Source organism: Ambystoma mexicanum, chromosome 2p (assembly GCF_040938575.1).
Source record: "Ambystoma mexicanum isolate Mex_15411 chromosome 2p, UKY_AmexF1_1, whole genome shotgun sequence".
Taxonomy (NCBI): domain Eukaryota; kingdom Metazoa; phylum Chordata; class Amphibia; order Caudata; family Ambystomatidae; genus Ambystoma; species Ambystoma mexicanum.
The window spans coordinates 223,757,322-223,774,922 of NC_090923.1; positions in this window are offsets into that span (position 1 = coordinate 223,757,322).

The window sequence follows — 17,601 nt, forward strand, 5'->3', positions numbered from 1 at the left end:
CAGCCACTTCAGCATGGAGGGTCAGCTGGGAGATGACCAGCCTCTCCATGCGTTTGCCCTAGAAAGGGGTGATAGAGATAGGGCGATAGTAAGCCGGGCAAGAAGGGTCAGCAGACAGCGTATTTAGGAGAGGGTGCACAGGAGAGTGCTTGAGAGGTTGTGGAAAGGAGCCAGAGGCAAAGGAGTGGTTACAGAGATCAGCCAATGCTGGGATGAGAGAGGACATGTGGTCCTTGATGGTTCTGGGAGAGCAGGGGAGCACCAGTTTGGAGGAGACTTTCATAGAGCGAACTACTCTAGCGACCTTGTCTGGTGCAATGGTGCAATGGGAGAGAAGGAGGAGAGTATGGGGACAGATGGGGACCAAGGAAGGGAGGAGAAGAGGGATGGTTGGGGTGGGGCAGGGAGTAGATGACAGGATAGGATGTCCTGAGTTTTGGAGCAGTGAGAGGTCAGTGCAGTGCAGGGGGCCTGGCAGGGAGGAGGAGATGAGGAGACTGCAGTAAGAAGGGCAAGTTCCTTGCAGATTTTAAAGAGTTCAGCCATGTTATTGGTGGTCCCAGTAATACAGGCTTGGACATGAGCCCTCTTCATGTAGCAGATGGTGAGCCGATATTGCCTTTGGATCAGGCAGCAGTTTTTCAGAGGATCTACCTGAGGCCTGCCAACTCCACTCATCAGCTTTACATATGCATTTCAGAACAGCCAAGTCAAAGTCATACCAAGAGTTGCTTTTGGAGGCAGGCTTCATTCGGATCCTCATGACAGCCTTTATGACAGGGGCAGGGATGTCCAAGGTGTTTGAGATGGAGAGATGGAGGTTAGCTAGAGAAGAGTCAGAAGGAGAGTCAAAGGCAGGGGCAGGGGGAGGGATGAAGGTAGAGGCAAATGCATTGACTGACACACGCTTTATTGGTCGAATGAAGGAGAAGGAAACTGACAGTGCAGGCAGAGGCATCAGCAGGGAACAGGGGAGCTCAAGGTGGGAGGAGAGGAGAGAGTGGTCAGACCAGGAGAAGGGGGTAGTAAGAGGGTTGGAGAGAGGTGAGAGCAACCAAAGTGTTCCCGGTAGAGTGGTTTGGGCCAGAGGGAAGAATGGTGAGGGAAAGAGAGTCACAGACCTTGCGGAAGAGTACAGTGGACAGATCTGGAGAGTCAAGATGGATGTTATAGTCACCAAGGAAAAGAGTTTTGGGGAGGAGGCAAGGTGAGAAAAGGCAAGGTCCGCCCATTCTAAGAGGAAGAGGGGGGTGGGCTTGGGGGGCCTGTAGATGGTGAAAAGATTAAGGGAGAGGGTAGTAGAGACATAGAGCCTACAGGTGAGGCATTCAAAGGATGAGTAGGATTGAGTGGGGATGATGGTGGCAGGCACACACTCTGGGAAATTCAGAGCCACTCCACCACCAGACCGGGAAGGCCTGGGATTGGACAGGATCGTGTAGCGCTCGGGGAGAGGAGTGTCAAAGCAGTGCCAGATCTGGGCTTGAACCATGTCTCAGTGAGAGCAAGAACATCAAGGTCAAGGTCTTCAAGGAGGAGACAGATGTCAGAGGAATGTTTGACAGCAGATCGAGAATTGATGGTAGCTAAGTGAAGCTGGTTGCCCCTTTTAAATGTTTTCCTAGGTGGGGCACCGTGGCGGGGTGCCACTACTGGGGGCGGTAGAGGGGGAATGGGTGAGGAAGGGGTGGCAGGAGAGGGGAGGGGAGTTGGGCTGAGAGCCCTAGGCCATGAAAGTGCCATTGCGATAGACATTAATGATGCACCTTGAAGATGCGAAGTGAGCCAAGAACACTTCCCATCTGGTACCACCATGGGTGAGGAAGAAAAAGGGGAGAGGACAGAAACCATGTGGGGAGTCCATAAATCAGGTGAAGGAACAGCAAAGAGAATGCCAGTGATAATCTGTCTGGAGGAAGCATTGACATACGTGTCAGCAATGGGTAGACAAGGGTTGAAAATCAGGAGAGCCTTCTATATGTCTTCCTTCCAGACTTCCAAAGAAAGGTAGGATAGGTGATGGAGAACAGTTAGAATAGATAGGAGAAATAGAGAGCACCATGGAGGCAATGAAAGGGGGAATTAGGAGGATAACAAGGGAAGGAGAGGATCAGGAAAGCACGGTGCACGGTAGAACTCACCAGCCGGCCTATCAGATATGAGGTCCAAAACAGTCACAGGCATCCGGAGCAAGAGGAAGCCCACAATCAAAAATCATTTAGTACACTGAATGAACAATTCAAAGATCATTTGGCGCACAATGCGGTTAAAACACACCTAGTTTTCCGAGAAAAATATATGTAAAAACACACCTAGATCTGAGAGTCAAAAATAAATGTAAAACACACCTAGATTTGAGAGTCAAAAATACATGTAAGACACACCTAGATTTGAGAGTGAAAAGTATGATATGCTATGATGAGTCATTTATAACGTGCATGTACACAAGTGTTTCTAGGCGTGAAAATGTAAAACACCTAGATTTGAGAGTGAACAGTATGTTGAGGACACATCAAGAATCAAGTGTACAGATGAAAGAAATTCATATGATAAATATAGTCCAATGAAGTCATTAATAAGGCCAGCAGCTTCACATAGAACGAATGTCAGTTTACTGTTGCATATGAGCAAGGCAGTTGGTATGGGTAGGCTTACAGACGCCGAGTGCAGAGAACAATTATAGCTATAGGAGCAGAATAAATAGAAGTACATGAGTAGATCAGGAAGGCCAGAAAAAAGTTAAGTGGGCAGCGCTCACAGGAGAAAAACAGAGAGTGTGTAGGCAACGAGCTCATGTGAAGGAGGTAGAAGACACCTACAGGTGGGGGGCTCACGTGTGAGATGGGGAGTAGAAGGGTTACCAGCTGAGGTGCACTGGAGGATCCGATGAAACAGAAATATATAACGATGATTTCGGGTATGAAGAAACAGCGATGTTACATTTTTCTCTCAATTACAGTACATCGGACTAAAACCACTAGCTTGTAATTGTGATATTATCTATGCACGATGTACATTAACAATTGTGCTATTACAGCCACAACAAAAAAATGTATACATGTTTTCTTAACGTATCCTATGTACGTGTGTTGCAAAGAGGCAATACAAACGCTATATTCCCTTCTGGCCACTAGGTGTCCCCTCGACATCAGATTTCAATTTGGAGTAAGTAGGAACTTGCAGACGTCGGTCAAAATAGTAGAGTATTGTATTGGGTTGAATTAATTAATTCTGACTGCTGTTGAACCAGGGTATTTCACTAAATACCAATCGGGTTAATCAATGTAGTCTGATTTTCCATAGTGAGATTGAGGAATCCATTTCCTACTTTATTGCCATGAAGAAATGTATGTATATTACACATGTACATTCCATGCATATTTTTTATTATTTATGTATTGGTCATTTGTAATGCACCTATACACAAGTGTTTTGAGGTGCAGCAAGGCAAGAGGGGGGGCAGGTAGGAGAAAAAGTAGTAATGCTAATAGGCTTTGCACATTCAGATTGTGAAAGTGCAGTAACGAGAAGTGCAGGGGGAGGGAGCATTGAGGGAAGTGCAGGAACTGGGTGGAATGGCCCACGAGAAGGAGAGTGCCAGGGGAGGCCACGTAGAGAAGGCCAGGGGCAAGCAGAGAGGGAGGGCGGTACACAACTACGTGCAGGTTAAGGGGCCGGAATGGCTCCAAGGGGAGCAGGCCAACCAGACTTGTGTAGGTGGGGGGAAGGCCTGTGAGGGCAAGTGCAGGATGAGTGTTTTATGAGAAGGGGTCAGGAGAGAACCAGTGCAGGGGTAGACTGGGCAGAGGTGGACCTCGTGCCTTGTCCAAGGAAGCAGGAAGCAGGCCCCAGTCTAATGCAGACAGGGACATTAGCAGGGGAGGTGGAGGGGGAAGGAAGAAGAGAAAAGGAAGGTCTCGAGGAGCTTCTGGAATTTAGGGAGATCCGGCTCAAGTCTGAGAGGGGCAGGGAGGCCATTCCAGAGGGAGGCACCTGCGGAGGAGAGAGATCTCACTCTCTGCTTGTAAAAACGTATGATTTGCAGAGAATTAGAGCTAGACAAGCGAATGGCTCTACTAGGGAGGTATTTAGGGAGAGAGAGTTGGATGTAGCACAGGTTAGCGTAGTTCACATATGTTGCAATCCTTTCTTGTTGCTGGCAGAGAGCAGTATGACGGAAACAGCATAACAGTGCTCCCCTTTGATGCCAACTCAAGAAGAGGGATTATCACAAAGCAGGGGTCTGCAAGCAGTGGCTGTCCAGGTGTTTTGGACTTCAACTGACATTATTACTCACCATTAACTATGCTGGATATCGCTGATGGGAGTTGTAGCCCAAAACGTCTGTAGAGCCAAAGGTTGTAGCCCCATGTCCCAAACATACTTAGAAACACCTGTCTGATTACATAACCCTTTGCACCCTTAGACATGAACTATTTGTAGGTCAGAGTCCCAGGAAGATGTATAAAGTGGCAACCATGGATGTGAGTAACTGGAAAATGTTGGGGGTACAGTACCTGGACATTTGATTGCAACACCTGACATTTGATATGCAAATTCTCTTGTAATAAGTTGCAAACAGTGAGTTAGCTTGCAGTCAGAAAACACAAAACAGTGTGAAACCCATTTCTGATGAATTTCCATACCGACAATACATATATATATATATATATATACCCGCCCAAAAAGTGCTCTTCCTATGGAAACAGCAACTTAACTATAACTACAAGCCGTGGCCGTGTAATATATATATATATTAAAAGGGACGTCAAATTCAGTAAAAAAACTTTCTTAAAGGGACGTTATGGTTCAAAGTAAAACCGAAAACCCCCTGAAATTTGGCAGTTATGGTAAGATAACCAATCATAACTCGCGCCACCGTGCACTGCTAACACTAACACCCAGGACATCAAAGATGACATCACAAATGCCATTGATGACATCACTGATGGCATCACATGTGCATTTACTTTTCATGAAAACTCTGTAGGAGGGATTCTTATAATGTTGACCAAAAAGTGTGAAGGATCATTTGAATAAATATCATGAGCTAATTAGTGCATTAAGCAATGCATTGATATAAATAGCATTCTATTATGAAGTTCTATCCAGTATACTAAGCAACTCATGCAGAAACTTAGGCAGTGTGTGCAGTATACATGATGAAGGTGCAATATTCATAATCTAACATGTAATAAGTATCTAATAAAACCCACTTAATACATAATTACACTTAATACAGACAAAACACAAAGAGACAACAACACATACAAATATGAGTATATACAGGGACAGAGAAGTAAGCAAAAAAGCAGAAGTAGTAGCAGAACGAGTTCATAACCTGATTATCTTTATGCAGAGAAATGATTGCTCTGTTTCAAAGGTGCTACTTACTCTATGTATGTGTATCAAATGATGTCAGTGAACCCTAAGGAAAGGAGTGTGAGTACAATGTATACAAATATGAGCATATACAGGGAAGGTATAGTAGTAAAAATAAAACTATGAGAAAGTGCTGATAACTCTAAAGATTATCTTCATGCAAAGAAAGGATTGCTCTCGTTCAAGCCTGCGTCTTCCGCTATGTATATGTTTCATATGATATGACTTGACCCTAAATCTACAAATATAGTACCTTTTCAATTTTTACTTCCTGACTGTTACTGAAGAAAACTATGTGGCTTAGATATGTCAGTAAAGGAAAAAAAGGGAGAGCCAGCCATGTGATGTCATCAGTGATGTCATCAATGACTTTTGTGATGTCATCTTTGATGTCCTGGGTGTTAGTGTTAGCAGTGCACGGTGGCACGAGTTATGGTTGCTTATCTTACCATAACTGCCGAATTTCAGGGGGTTTTCGGTTTTACTTTGAACCATAACGTCCCTTTTAACAAAGTTTTTTCACTGAATTTCAGAGGTTTTTAGTAGCGCAACTTAACCATAACGTCCCTTTAACAAAGTTATTTTACTGAATTTCATAGTTTTTTAGTAGCACAACTTAACAATAATAACTTTGACTTCATGTACATGTAATATGGAACATACTGAACCCTTTCTACTGAAGTTGACGGTCCGCGGACATGTTCGGACAACAGTACCAGCACCTAAAAACTCTGGGGGGGTATGTGTAATTGTTATATCATAACATAGAAACCTTTAACAAATTCACAAAGCAGCACACATAAAAAGTATATGTAGTAATACTTAAGAAATGTAACCCATATATGTAATACACTAACCATTCATTTAAATACAATATGTTCTAAAATGGAATATACCAAAAGAAGATAAAGTAGCTTCCAACATAATTACCTCACAGACACTCCACAACTAACAGCAGGACCGGACGTATAGACTACTGATTACATATCTTACCAGAAATAGTAAGTGCACTTCATTTTACTCATATATTTATAAACTTTCTATATTAGAAAAAAAAAACATATTACTTTTTTGTTTTCTCACAGAAATGTGTAGTACTCTGGACTGGCTAGAGGAGCATTTCCCACGAGACGAAATGTTAGAAGATAGTCCACCTAATGGACACACTTTACTATATAAACCAATTAATAAATATTATTTTCTATACATTCAACATATACATTTTTTTTACAGACCCTACAAAAATTGCAACTTCCAAAGAAAAAGAAGCAGTGGATAACACTCTTGAACACATTACCCACAAAATGGACCAACTTATGGCAAATTTTACAGATTTAAAGAACTTTGTGGAAGATCACCTAAAACCACCAACAACATACCATTGTCCCACCTCTACTTGTCCCCCCTCACCATATCCCATTCAGTTAACCCCAAACTCTCTCCATGGACCACAACGTTTTGATGCGATTTTCATCCCTTCTTCACCTGATCCCACTTATATTGAAAACCCTAATTCTCCTGTTTTTGTTTCCGTTTCTGCCCCACCTTCTCAGTCATAAATTGTTTATATATGTTAAATAAAATTACTTTTTTATATTGTGTTGTAATTACTTTCAGTTCTTTGTGGTAAAACCAATTTAGGTGTCCACGGACAGCGCAGTTGTTTGGAAATGTTCGTAAATAAACGAAAATGTAAGTGTCCTGAGGACACTATATCTGTCTGTAATGTTCTCATGCAAGTTGAAAATGTTCTAAGAACACTCGTAGTGTCCTGAAATGTCCGTAAATAAACGAAAATGGAGGTGTGCTTGAGACGCTATGTCTGTCCGTATTGTGCACAAGTAAATTAAACTGTGCTAAGAACAAACGGCTGTCCGTAACTGTTCGTTTTACGTGTGACGCACTTTTAATTAGTTCAGGACCCGAACACTGTCCGTAGAACATCAACACGCATGCGCAAAACCCGTACATTGGGTGTCCTGCGGACGGCTGCTACCTTAGCGAACATGCTCATGAAACAATCATGTGACTGCGCCCACGCTGATCGCGTGTTCTGAATGCGGACACTGTTCGTGTCCCCAAACACTTTAAAAGTACATTTTCAAGTAATCCACAATGTTTCTCATTAAAAACACAACATACCACAAATCCCACATACTAATCCTAAGTTTCCGCATAGTTTTTGTGACTTTTTGAACCTTTTTTGGTGTTCGAGCTGTCTTGCGGATGGCGTGCATGTCTGCGAACCGCGCACAAGCACCCCTATAAAAGACCACGCCCTAGAGCCCATTCTCATTGTGTTTCTGGCTATTCTACAGAGCACCGAGATTTTTGCTGCAACCTGCAAATTTCCATCTTCAACCTGATGGCTTCTGTGGCTCCACTGCTGCCACCTGGTGCTGTATCTGCCTCAGCACCACCCCCACCTCCTCCACCACCACCACCTTCCCAAGGGCCTGAAGAGGGGAACAGGAGTGAGGATACAGAGGAGGAAGAAGAGGATGACGAGAATGAGGTAGAGGAAACCCCTACTACCCACCCTCGGCGTGATTCTTGGGTGTGGCGGTTGTTTACCGTTCATGGGAATGGCCCTAATGCTCGTGCGAACCGTGTCACCTGCAATGAGTGCAAAATGGTACTCAGTCACGGGAGGCATGGTTAGTATGGCTTTGGGACTACGACTATGAAGCGACACCTGAAAACATTCCACACTGGGGCCATTCGCAAGGTTGTACCTTGCGAAGAGCGTAGTAGGTTGATTGCCTCTACTTCATCCTCCGTTTCTGATCCTGTCACCACAAGGAACACCTCTCTGGGACAGCGTCTTCCTCAAGCTGCCTCACAGGCCATACAGAATTCTGATGACCCTTACCTTTTGAGGGTCACAGTTGTATGTATGTACTGTGACACAGTACTCTGCAGGGGGGAGCGACTTTGCAATGCTTTTGAGACTATCGTCTCAGAGCACGAGAAGACCTGCTCACTACCCAAATAAAACCCACTCTACATCTTCCTCTCTCAGCTCGCCCTTTCTTATCCCTGTGGTTGGTGTCCCCCCTTTACCCTCCTTTCCCCTCCTCTCCTAGTGTGTCATGTGTAAAAAACCAAAACAAATACAAAATAACAAAAATAAAAAAAAAATAAGGCTCTTTTCAGAGCCGCCTTTCACAGTTAAAAAACAGAAGTAAAGATAAATAACGCACGGCCCTTTCTATTTCTTGAAAGTCTGCGGACAGTTCGCGAACATAAAAAAAATTGGGATGCTACCCTATTGTAACCATTGCATTTTTCTCTGGGAGGAAGTGGTGGCTCTGAAAAGAGCCTTTGGGAGGTGTTCGTATGTCAAAAATTATAAATACTCAACACCTACTTCGAAATGCATGCTGCATTTCTAAAAAAGATGCAATGCATTTTGTACATTTCTCAGAAAAATTTGATTGCCAGCATAGGTAAAATGGACACCATCTCTGCGAAAAATGTATGTACTACGAAACATAATATTTTCATTGTGAAAAGAGGACATGCCAAAATCTCTTAGGAAGGCACAAACAGCCTTATTGACATTACGCCTTGCTTTCTCCATTTGTGGACCACATGAGAAAGAACAAAGCCACATTTGTCTCTGTGCAATCCGTGAAAGAATTACTTTGGAGTTTGGAAACATGTTCATGATCTTCTGAAGTCCTTCTTTCATTGCAAATTGCAAAGAAATTCCAGCCACATGTCATAAACTGTTCCCTCCACAATGAATTACAATTATGTCTGGATGTTCCTCTATCTTCAAAGTTGCACAGAGAGGTAGCAAGTCCAGACACTTCATTCCACGGACTCCATGCCAGTGCACTTCCACATGTGGGAATCCAAGATCTATAGATACTCCACAGCTTTCTGCATGCACATTCAACCAATGTATCCACGAGTCTCCCAAAATCCACACAATCTGTTTTTTAAAACACTCAGCCATAGCTATCTGTTCTTCTCTCAGCAAAAAGAATATCTGAGAAAACCTCTCCTAGCACAACACACTCACTAAACTTTACTGACCAATCCCTTGCTACATTCAATCTCATTTGCATGCCTCCCCACCCCAAATTCCCCGGATGTAATACGCGGTGTCCTAGAACTACTGCCATGTCCGTGAACATATCGTAACATGGACAACCCTTCTACCATTTCCACTTCACTCTCTGTGCCATTCCCTCATTGGATGTAGCTAAGAAATCACATGACCATCCACCAATCAAATCCAAGAGCTCTACATGTAACTGCATCATCAGAGATCAGCACTGCAAATTTACGGTGAATCTCTCGGACTACAAGTCTCATACCATTGGCAAGCACGATCTACGAGAAATACTAGACAAGTCTCCAAGATTTCTACTTGCAGCTTCGTCCATATCCATATGCATGAACACAAACTACAGGTATGCATATTTTCTATACAGTACATGAACACATTTTCTAACCGACTTTTACCTTGTATAATCTGTAAAATGAATCCACAATCATTTTTTCATTCTCCTAAAATGAACTGTGACTTACAAACCTTTATACCGTTTAATTTCTTCGTACACACACACACGCAAATAATGTTAAACTAACATTTTTTAAATAAAATATATAGACTACATATGATCAAACAAAATTACATGCACACTCTATCATCAAATCTCAAAGAATAATATTTGTACAAACACATAGTTGGTTTTAATTTTTTTAGTTTATATAATTACTTACATTTATATAGGACAAGCAGGCTATGACATTGACTCCCTCTTACGTGGAAAAGCAGGCTATCACATGGACTCACTATTACGTGGAAAAGCTTAGTTACAGGAATAGTGGTATACAGTGGTACATTATGATTTTGACAAGCCATAGTAAAGATATTTTCTTTCCTACAGTTAGTCATAAGATAGTTTTAATGGTTTTGAGGAAGGCTCTGAGCATTTCAATTTAAAAAATCTATGTCTAAATTAAAAACAGTGCTATATACAAACCGAATTACTAATTTATTTCTTTTACAATTGCAGTGAAGACCATTCTCCTGAACATAAGCAGCCAAATTTGAATTACAAAGAACAACTAAGAAGCAAACTGCTCATTTTAGAAAAAAAGTAAGTAGATTGTTACCATAATATTTGAATTATTACTCAAACACACTCTAACGTTAATTCATGCTACTTCTGTGCCTAAGAATAGAGATTCTGCACCATTCTGACCAAAAAAATCCTCCCGTCTTAAACAGTGATTTACTGGCAGAATGGCCCACAAATTCCTATTTTTCACCACACAAATTACCCAACTCAGCCACTAGAATTTAAATGTTGTAGAAGAAACAACTGTTTTAATTGTATAGCTTTAGATGTACTATTTATACTTCTCCACGCCACTGGCTTACTTTTTTCTGTCATCTGAACCCCAGTTTATTAACACATTAATTCAAGAATACCCATCCCTAGTAGTTGTACTTCCCAATGCACAATCACACACCATTACATACATCTTTATCATCTCACTCAAACACTCATGCACACAGCACACATGCATTGCAGAACACCCCAACCCATACCTCCTGTATTTTTTTGAACAGACCCTAAAGCATGCCTACCAAAAAGCAACTCCGTAGAAAGGAACGCAGAAGTAGAGCAAATGAAAAGAAAAGTCTCCAACATAAACATCCATCTACAGCAGAATTTGTAAAAAAAAGTTGAAACACAACAGCTAATACAGTCATGTAGTGAAACAGAAGAGGTTTCTAGTACAAAAACTTTGCCTCCTCTATCAAAAAGTAAAACAACCCAAAAAACAATTAACAGAAAATCAACTATCACTACAAATAAAACTTCTTCTATAAATCTTGATATAGTACAAAGTAAGCATACCAAGAAAAGTATTTTAGCCAAAATGTTCTGTCACAAAGTCTTTCAAAATCTTATAAAAACAGGAGAAAAACCAGGTTCAGCACTTCAAACCTATTGTAGGAAAGTAATCTTAGAAGCATTGATAGACAGTGCACTTCTTCTCAAAAGAAAGTTATTTATTTTAGTGTTAAACAGAATGAAACCACTAACAAAACTAATAACTAAATGCCAAAAAAGACTTCTCAATAAACAAAATGTCAACAGAAATAACTTCTTAAATATCTGTGGAGGTGAATGGAGTCACACTACAAGCACAGAACCATACTTTAATGAAGAAGCCTAAAAACAAAAGCAAACAAATACAATTGCCATGCATAGCAGTGTTCGAGGTTATGAAAAAGTTAATAATACCATAATGGAACAAGAAGTACTCCTTACAAAAATATGCCCTGAAAACGTAGATTTACTCCTCCATTCAAGTGAATCAGAACATCTAGTGTACAAATGGCCATGCAAGTCAATGTGTAACATTCCCAAAGAAATGTTCAAGTCTTTACGCCAATTCCTCAATCAATATGTGAAAAGCAAGGACAAAATCAAAATTAAACTACTGCAAAATATGGATGCTTGTCCAGTGCGCAAGTACACAGGACTACAAGGACATTCATTGGCCTGCATTTCAGGACCTACTAGCAAAACACCCTTCCATGATATAAAAAGGATATCAACACATCATGCAAGTATAAGAAATCTAGTTTATAAACTGTACTATGCTAAAAGTCCTGCTTTAGCACTAGCCAATTTAAATAACATTCTTCTACATGGTACAGCAAAAGACCTACTAGAAGAAATTGACTATATCCAGACAAAATATTTTGGAAGTGAAACCCACTTACAAGATGAATTAGCTGTAAACCAACTTCGAAACAAATCTGCACATGGCAACCTTTCACTACACACATACAATAAAGAAATACTAAAATTTGAAAGTACTTCAGCTGAAGTACCAAACCACGTGTGTGTATGTTGCCGCAGAACATGTTATAAAAGTAACACAAAAACTGTAGACCTATCATACAAAATAGAAGACAATGAAGATTCTACATGGTTTGAATTAGCTCTCTACCTTATAGCAGAAAACAAATACGAAATAACTGACCCCATAATACTTTGCAGTTACTGCACTACAAAACTTGACAACAACCAAACTCCTTCACGTGCTATCACAAATAACTTGGAATTATATCCACTACCAAAACCCCTTCAACAACTTAATTTATATGAGAGCATCATAATTCAAACAGTGCACCCATTTCAAGCAATAATATGCCTTCAACCAAAAACTGCAAAATTACCTCCCTCTGAATTAGTAAAAGGTATTCGTGGAAAAGTAGTGTATTTACCATTAGATCTAAAAGAAAATGTGCACACTCTAGGAGTGCAACCTCCAATGCAGCAATCTTTAATTATCTTGGTAAATGGAGTACCTACAAAAGACAAACAAATTTGGCAACAACTGGTAGATTTACATAAAATTAGAGAAGCCCTGCAATATCTTAATGAATATTACAAAGAAATTAATATTGAAGAAAACTTGAAAGATACAACTGAAATAATTCAAGAGACACAAGAAGCTGGTCAATTTGAGCTCCTAGATCCTGCAACAATATCAAACACTTTAGACCATTATACAATTCATCCATTGCACTCTAATGACACCATAGAAGATGCACTGGAAACGTACCAAATGCGTCAAACAAAAGGATCACCAATCAGCAAATGGGAAAAAAGTATAGAAGCACGTGCTTTTCCTCTACTCTTTCCTACTGGCAAAGGAGGAAGATACAATGCTAGACCTATTCAAATATCAGCATCAGAATATCGCTCATTACGAATGTATTCTGAAGATCCCAGATTTCGACAAAATGTGGAATACATATTCCACCTACTCTTTGAAAGTGAACTAGAAACTTTATGTTACGGAGTTGCACACATATTAAAATCAGGATCACACTTTCAAAATATGACAGCTACACAATTATTACAAAAAGTTCAACAAAAAGATGAGGTTTTACAAGCAAATCTTACAAATCTATTAGCAAATATGCGTGGTACTAAAGAGAACTGGTTTTGATGTCATGGAGATGCACGTTGTATGATCAGAAACCTTGGCCCACCCACTTGGTTTGTTACATTAAGTTGTGAAGAATATGCATGGGAAGATTTACATGCTTTCCTACGCATATCAAACGAAAACAAAACAAACATAGATATACTAACACCTGGAGAACTTTGTTCACAGGATCCTGTTAATGTTTCAAGATATTTTCACCATCGCTTCATTGCTATGCTACATTTTATTTGTAACAAAACTGTTCCTCCCTTTGGAGAAGTGCAACACTTCTTTTGGAGAAAAGAATACCAAGCCAGAGGAGCACCACATGTCCACATGCTTTTATGGATTAAAGATGGTCCTAAATTTGGTCAAGACAGTGATGCCACTGTTTTACAGTTTATTGAAAAATATGTCACTTGTGAAATTCCATCAGAATCCGCAAATAGTGATCTTCATGCAAAAAATTTACAATTCCAAAGACACAAATGTGGCAAATATTGTCGTCGCAAATACAAAAACAAAGGGAAATACTACACCAAATGCCAATTTGGTTTCCCAAGACCAGTTACAAATACAGGTCAAGTGAACAACCTCATGTCTTCAGTTAGACATAGTGTTAAAGGTAAGTCACCTAAAAATACATATTGCATAAAAAGAAAAGAAGAAGAAAAATATATCAATGATTACAATGCAATAATTGCCCACTTATGGAATGCAAACATAGACGTGCAGTACATTGCGGACAATTCTACTGCAGTTGCACGATATGTCACAGCATACTTAACCAAATCAGAAAAGACAGAGCTCCAAGACCTCTGGAATGACCTGTCATCAGATAAAACAGTGTCTCAGAAATTATACAGCTTGGGCATAAAAATGCTGTCCCATAGAGAATGTGGATCCTATGAGGAGCTGATCGATTAACTGGTACTGCATTGTATGGTAAATCTGCAAATATAGTATGGCTAAGTCTTGGTCCAGCTAAATCTAGAAAAAGAGTTCTAAAATCATACGAAGATATAGAAACAATAGCCAAACAATATTCCAACAGCCAAGACATTTTAAAAAACAATTTATTGGACACATACTACCCAAACAGGAGTACCTTGGAAACCATGAGCCTGTACCACATAGCCCAAAACTACACATACAAAAATAATATAAAACCTGATGAACAAAACCGTAAATACAAAGTGACAAACTTTGAAGGCAGCTTAGTAAAACTCACCAAACCAAATTTAATTAATCATATCAAATTGGCATTAAAGATTCCTCAACATAAAGAAGTATATTACATGTCCCTGCTACAACTCTTTAAACCATGGAGAAAAGAAGAAGAAATACTAGATAACTATGACTCATATGAAGACGCTTTCAAAGCAAATGAAAGCAGTATAACTGATGTAAACTTTGCACAGTACAAAACAATGTTACACAATGAACAGCAACACGAAGAAGAACTCCAGGCCCAACTAGATAAGGACACTCCTGACAGTAGTCAACCTTCTATCACAGGAAGCCAAGAACCACTAGGAGACCCACTAATAACAAATGAGGCAGAAATAGCTATGATAGAAGTTGAAAACACCAGGTGTCAGTATGAAGAAAAAGAAGACTTAACTATACTACAATCAAAGCTAAACAATGAGCAACGTAGCATTTTTCAAGAAGTAACAAAAGAAATTGCACATGGTGTACAACATGAAAACAAAGAATGCACCTGTCAAAATTACAAACCTATACTATTGTATGTCAGTGGTGAAGCTGGTTCTGGCAAAACATTCCTAATCAAAATCATCAGTAAGTTCCTTCAACAATTGACAAACAACAAACTGTCAGCTGTTGTCACTGCCCCCACAGGTTTAGCTGCCTACAACATAGGTGGTGTCACTTTACACCGATTACTGCCAGTAGAACACCAAAACAAATTAGATTATTACAAACTTTCTGCAGAAGCTGCAATGGAACTACGCAGAGTATTGAAACAAATGAAAATGCTACTAATAGATGAAGTGAGCATGATGTCCAACCTAATGTTGGCTTTGATTCACCTCAGATTACAAGAAGTAGTCAAAACAAACTATGAAGAGCTCTTTGCAGGAAAACACATTATTGTTTTCGGTGATCTTCTTCAATTGACACCAGTAAAAGGTGAGCCTATTTTTAAAACATTAGGACACAAACTCTGCCGTAAAACTGTTAGCAGCATTGGAAATGTCAACCTTTGGCAACATTTCCAATACAGAGAATTAACAGAAAACATGCGCCAATCTGCAGATCTCACTTATGCCAACATCTTAAAAAGTATCAGAGTTGGTATACTTTCTAAAGAAGCAGAAGCAATATTGAAAACCCGGTACATTCATGCACTTTATGGTGATAATGCATGGGCTACAGATGTTATGGAACAATTAGCCCACAAAAATGTCAATTGTATGGCCTTAGTGCCAACTCTTGCAAGCTGTTTCAAATTCAATGAAATAATGTTAAGTAAAGAAATGCAACCAATAATGGAAATTAGCGCCACAGACAAACTAGATGTACATGGAATGACACTACCCATGAGTGACCAAGCCACAACAAGACTAAATAGTTTAGAAAAATCAATCTCAAACACAGCAGGCTTGGAAAATATATTAAAATTATCTTTAAATTGCAGAGTAATGCTGAAACGTAATCATGACGTGGACCAAGGACTAGTTAATGGAGCACTGGGTACAGTTGTTGGCTTTCAAACATACCCACGTGACAACAAAATTCAGTTTGTCAATATTCTCTTTGACAAACTTTCAGAAGTAAAAAGAATGGGACGCTCAACAGCTCGATTCCTTCTCTTCAAAGACATGTATGTACGCAGAGAACAATTTTCTCTAACTCTTGCATACGCAGTCACCATTCATAAATCACAAGGTCTTACCCTAGACAAAGCAATGATAGACATTGGTAACACAGTCTTTAAAGAAGGTATGAGCTACGTAGCACTATCACGCTTACGTACACTTGAGGGTCTATTTCTAATCAACTTTGATGCAAGTAAAATAAACGCTGATATTCCTTGCATTTTAGAATACAATAGACTTCGTTCACTATACACTCCCCATCTAAACACATATTCTGTTCCACAAAAAGTAAAACATTATAAAAGAAACATATATCAAACAGAAAAGCAACAGGATGTCACTGCAAATCCTCCAAAGAGAGTAAAAGAAAGTAATACTTCATCAAGTGCCACAAGCAAAAAAGAATCAATTAGGGAAAGTAAACCAGGTACTTCTTCAAAGAAGGAAGACACACTCCAAAAATAGCAGTCAGATACAGAACTACCTGGTCCATTTAAACTCTCAAATATAGTTGGTGTAAGTTGCTACGCAAATGTAGCAATGAATATTCTATTTCAATTACCACCAATTGTTGAGAACATTTACTTACACAGTACAGACCCATTGTGTTTGCAAATGTTAGTACTTCACAGAAATGCAGCAAACAATCCTGACAACACGTATAGTGTTTATGGAATAAGACAACAATTGGACTACTGTGCTGGAATGGTGAAATTCACTATAAACTCACAGGAAGATCCACAAGAATTTCTAATGTACTTACTACAAGTACTGGAAAACAAAAACATACCTGTGGAAACATACATGCACTCTCTGCAACAATGTGACACAAGAACAAATTCCCAATGAGCGCTTTGTGTATATATCAATACCTAATTGTGAATCCGTTCCATTTCAGCAACTTGTACAAAATGCAAACCACGGTAGATTATGTTCGACCTGCAATTCAGATAATCGCTCCACGTTAGTAATACAAACACATAGTAAATATGTAATACTAATGTTTCTACGTTACAATGCAGATGGTACCAAAAAGAACTGCAAGCTGACTGGATTCACACATGGTCAAATATCACTTGGTAGGAAAACCTTCACAACTATAGGTATAATCTACCACGCAGGAGCCACAACCAACTCAGGGCACTACACTGCATATATAAAAAAGAAATGTGGATGGTTTGAATGTAATGATAGTACCGTTACTCTAAAGCATAGATTACCAGCAAATCTTACAAACGCGTATTTAATGTTCTTAATACCAAAATTTGATAACTATACTGTACTTAAACCTTAAGTACGCTTGTAGTAAAAAAATATAAACTGTCACAATATTCCAAAAGCTATCTAACTGCCCAAAGATGCTACAACAACCAATCAGATAAATTAATACCACTCAAAT